The 5307-nt window shown below is 43.1% G+C and overlaps 1 protein-coding gene across 7 annotated transcripts in view; it reads left to right on the top strand.

Annotated features, from left to right (window-relative positions):
- Window positions 1-5307, top strand: part of Mta3 (metastasis associated 1 family member 3) — a 114276-nt gene that overhangs the window by 29573 nt on the left and 79396 nt on the right. The window lies entirely within an intron of this gene.

The following is a 5307-nucleotide window of genomic DNA, read 5'->3' as shown; positions in this document are numbered from 1 at the left end:
TGCTGGAGCGATGGTGGTCTTGCTGGAGCGATGGTGGTCTTGCTGGATTTACTGATAGGAGTCAAAGGCAGTCGCAGAGCTGGGCAGAGGTAGTGCATACCTTTAATCCCTGCGTTCAGGAGGCAGAGGTGTATTTCTGTGAGTTTGAGGCCAGCTTTGTCTACATAGTGAGTTCTAGGACAGCCAGGGCTACATGGAGAGACCTTGTTTTAAAAAATTAGTTTGTAGGAATTTACAAGACAGATGGCTTCTGGGACTGGGGCTAGAGCTCAGCTGATTGACTGTTTGCCTGGGTTTGATCCCTAGCATTGGAAAGGTGGAAGTAAGGAAATCAGAAGCTCAGGATGATCCTTGGTCAGCCTGGGCTACATGAGACCCTGTCTCAACCACCTCAGAAAGATGGCTGGTGAAATGCTCTCAAGCCTGTTGACCTGGTTCAATCTCTGGAACCCACAGTCCTGGGTTCTATAAGAAAGGAAAGGAGAGAATCCGTAACTACAAGTTGTCCTCTGACTTCCATATATGTCCATGGAGGTGCACGGTACCCACTCTTCTCACACATAAATTCATGTATTAATCATAATAGTACCATTAAATTGAAAAAAAAAAAAAGACAAATAGATTCTGACCTTTGATCAATAAAGCTTTAGTAGTTGGCATGGTTTCCTGACTTTCAACAGAGTGTGGGACACCTTGGGTAGAGGGAGCTGGTGAGCACCAGTTGTATGCAGAGGGCAGTTAGAGTCCAGGGCAGTTACTGGAGGGATTCAGTGTGCTGCCAGCTTAACCAATCCCTGCAGTTTAGTTCGGAATCTGTCTCTCTGTCTCTATCTCTGTCTCTGTCTGTCTCTCTCTAGCTCCTTGCTGATCGTGACAGTGAATATTTAATAGAAAAGTAGCAACTGTTTTAGTAATCCATTCCCTGCTCCCCACACACACACACCTGTGTCCTCCAGTGTTAATCTTGAATCTCAGTCTGCATTTCTGCTGCAAGGTTTGTAGTCTTTTCTAAAGCTCTGACTTGGTCCTCCTACCTACATGCAGGTGCTGGCTGCTCTTATGTCAACTTGACACACAGGCTAGAGTTATTTTAAAGGAGGGAACCTCAGTTGAGAAGATGCCTCCATGAGATCAGGCTGTAGGCAAGCCTGTAGGACATTTTTTAAAATAGTGACTGTTGGATTCTGCCCATTGTGGGTAGAGTCACCACTGGGCTGGTGGTCCTGGGTTCTTCTATAGGAAAGCAGGCTGAACAAGTCATGGGAAGCAAGCCAGTAAGCAGCATCCTTCCATGGCCTCTGCATCAGCTCCTGCCTCCAGGTTCCTGCCCCGTTTGAGTTTCTGTCCTGACTTCCTGCAATGATGAGCAGTGATGTGGAAGTGTGAGCCAAGTCAACCCTTTCCTCCCTAACCTGCTATGTTGTCGTGGTTCTTTCCCTGCAGTATTAGAAACCCTAAGACAGTGTACAAGTTCGAGGGTCCTTTTTACATAGCTTGTTTCTTCATGACTGGACACAGACAAATTCCAGAATAGCAAGTGTATGATGAAGGAACCATTTTTGCTAATGGTTCCAGAAATGTTGACTCCTCTACAGTGAGCATCCTGTTACGGCTTTCCTTAGGAGTTAATATATTCTGTGTGACTTAAGTCCTCTGCAAGAAAATATCAGGTCATGTGAAAATCCTTTTACTAATCCAGCTATTTCCAGGAAGAAAACTAGGTACATATGTTAATAATTTTGCTTAAAGAATAGAACATGAAAACACACTGAGATTGTTTTATTTTGTTTTTTATTAGCATATATTAATTCCACATAATAATGGTTTTCATTATGATAGTGTTATACATTATTTTTAACCTGTGAATAATGTTTTGAGATAAGGTCTCTTATAGCCCAGGCTGGTTTTTAACTTATTATGCAGCCAAGGCTGGCCTTCAACTCTTGACCCTCCTACCTTTACCCTCCAGATACTGGAATTGTAGTCATGCATCACTGTGCCCAGATGAAATTTTCTTAAGGATGTGCATAACTAATAACTATTTTAAAAGCCATATGCATTAATTATTTAATTGGAAGAAGTTAGAATATAAAGATTCATTTAGAACTCAAGAAGTTGTGGGCCCAGGCATAGATCTTGTTAGAACACGAATCTGACAAATGGTTTAAAGAATGTATCCAAAACACACAAGTGTATTTTTAATTTACCCTTCTGATAGCTTGGAATCTGTTTACAAGTAATGTTGGTTTTCTTTAACAGATTGCTTGGAATGGAAAAACGGTGTTTTTCATCTTCCATAAGGCCCGAGAGAGTGTATTGGAATATAATTATCAAGACACTTATGCAAGGCTTTACCTAGTGACGATGCTTTGAATTATGATGAAGAGACATTTAAGCCTTTTTCTTCTGTTTTCCTGGTTGAGAGGGGGGTGCAGAGGCACATTTTCTCCTCTGTGGCTCCCCTTTGCAAACAGCTGAAGGTAGTTAGAGGCAGTCGCTAGCAAGGCACAGAGCCTCGCTAAGCGGCCCACATGCTGTTGTTGAACAAGTGCACAGCAGAGTGGTCTTGACATTTTGCTGGGGTTGAAGTCCTGCCCTATCTGCTTCTGATTCAAAAGGAGAAAATTGCTGAAGCCCCATTGTTCTTTGGCAGCTAGAGGGCTAATTTGGTGAATACTGACTTCTTGTTCTCAGAGACACCATCAAATGCCCAGAATTTTCTTCCTACTGAATGGAACACAGGGAAAGCCTGACAGCAGTATTCTTGAGCCCTCTGGAGTAGGTGAACTTTAATGCTCACTTGCTGTAAGCCTCCCTGTGTGCCTCAGAAGCAACTCTTTGTTCCCTCTGACTCCACTGGGAATGAGAGAGACCTGGGCTTGTTCTGAGCAGAGTTGAGATTCACCTCATATTTGTGTGACGGGAGATGAGCAGTGAGCATCCCTGGGGTGTATTTCCAGGGATGGAGGGACTGGACAGAAGCTGTACCCTTCACTCATGTGCTGTGCTTGGGTCCTTTAGTAATAGATTTTATGTTGCATGCGTTAAAACACAAAGATTTATGTGCTATCCAGCAGTTATTATTTTACTTTATCAAGTCATCTTATGTGCATGTCCAAAGGTTTCGTACATGTGGCAAGTGCTGCACGCCTTTTACGTGCACACCCTGTGATTGATGAGCAGTGTACTTCATTCGATAGTAGACACAACATTCCTACATTTGAGGAAGGCAGCACAGTAACAGTTGGAGAAGGCTGATGTGCCACTATTTAGTGTTGCCGCTTGCCTTATTTCTAAATGAATCCTTCCTCCTGCTTTGTGCTACTGGGGCTTCTGTATTCAGTTTTACAAATGGCCTGGGCTTATGTGTGCTTCATGTTCTAACAGCTATTGAGCCGTTTATGGAGGGCTGCTTTTCATGTATTTATCCATAGCAGCTCTGTAAGTAGCTGTCTGTTATTATCCCTGCTTACAGATGAGGGCAAGGCACAGAGCAATCTCATACTCGCTTAAGTCTCCCACTTGGTAAGTTGCTCGTTTAGATATTGTCTGATACTTGCAGATATTCAGCATTAATGACTCATACAGAGCCAGTGCTAGAAACAGATCAGGCACAATGAAGCTGTGAAGTAGCTTGTTGGGAAGGCGGGCTCTTTAACTGTCAACCCCCCCGTCATTCTTAGAGAGACTCTAGTCAGTTGGGTCTATCCAAAATGAAAACTGTTTAAGCATATGTGTTGTTTGATTATTTAAGAAGATAACTTTACAATGCTACCTGCATGTAGAAACCAGGAAGTAACCCTCTTAATATAGGTTTATGGATGTGTCCGTTCTATGTCTGACATTAGCAGCTCCATGTCTCAAATACACTAAGCCTGGCTTTTTAAAAGCTGCTAATTACAGCACTGGTACATGTAACGATTATGTCTGTTGCAGTCTGTGGCACAGCTAGTCATAATTTAAAAGACTAATTCTTTCCTTCTTGTCAGCCCTGAGATCTGGACCACAGCCTTTGAAATTGGGCTTCAGTGTGTCTTGTAAAGGTTTCCTTGAATTCCTGCTGATGGCTGGCCTCAGTGTGTCCTTTAGTAACAGGTTTTGGACCTGAATATTTGCTCCCCAAGCTTCTCTTGTTGCAAAGCATGAACAGTGATGGAGGTATCTGTTATATGCACGCTAGTGGACCTTGTCTTAGTTCAGGGACCCAGTCTTCCTAGTTGTTTAATTTTGGCTGTGCTGGACACCATACTCATCATCTCCCCCAACCCCTGGAATCAGATCCAGGGTCCTGTGTATCTTAATATCCCTATTGTGCTTTTTATTTTTATTATTTAATAAATACTTATTGAATTTTGTTTGCTTTAAGAGAGCTTTACTCCATAGAGTGGGCTAGCCTGGTGCTCCTGTCAATCCTGCTCACAGCCTCCCAGCTGCTGGGATTACAGTCGTGATCGGCACCTGCTTACTCAACTATGGGTATTTTAGTTATTTTTTTTACATTTATTTATTGTGTGTGTGGGCCTGTGGACATGTGCATGCCATGCTGTATGCCTGGAGGTGATTTGTTGGGGCTAGTCTCTCATTTTTCTGTATGGGAGCTCGGAGTCAAGCTCAGGGCAAGATTGAACTCAGGTTGTCCCCTTTAGCAGGTGGCAAATGCTTTTACTTACTGAGCCAGATTGCTTTCTTAAAGGGGCCAGAGAAATTTCAAATCTCATTTTGCTAACAGTAGTAGGATCCATTTTGAAGATAGGGTATACAGTCTCTGTGCCTCAGAGAAGGCCCAAGGCTCTCTTGAGCGTTGTAAGGTTCATATATGGAATACAGACATCATGCCCCGTCACTGTCTCCATGCAGAAGAATGGCTACAACCACCATCTGCAGAAAGCGTCCTTGCCTACGTATGCCTGCCATGTGGCAACTCCAAATGAGGAATTGTCTGTCTTAATTCAGCTCTGAGAGTCTCGAACAGCTGTTAAAAATCTGGCACCTTATGTAAAATTTGCCTAAATAGTTCTGTCCAGACTACATCTTAGACTGCAAGATCTCAGAGGTCAGCATCTTGTGTCTCTTTCTCTCTACTGTGGAGAACTGACACAGGGGCATTCAGAATTGGAAACTTGCACCAAGTTTCTGCATTTCACTAAAGGAAACAAAGGCCATTAGCGGATAAAGGAGCTTCTGCACACGGTTGCCCTTCTGTAGACTTTGAGATCGAGGATGGCAGTTAGAATGGAATATTTCAATCTTATTAGAATAAGAAGTAAAAATTGACTTGGGAGGCAGAGGCAGGCAGATTTCTGAGTT

The sequence above is a fragment of the Grammomys surdaster genome, unplaced genomic scaffold, assembly GCF_004785775.1.
Source record: "Grammomys surdaster isolate TR1022 unplaced genomic scaffold, NIH_TR_1.0 149, whole genome shotgun sequence".
Classification (NCBI taxonomy): domain Eukaryota; kingdom Metazoa; phylum Chordata; class Mammalia; order Rodentia; family Muridae; genus Grammomys; species Grammomys surdaster.
This window is presented reverse-complemented; position numbering and strand designations above follow the sequence as displayed.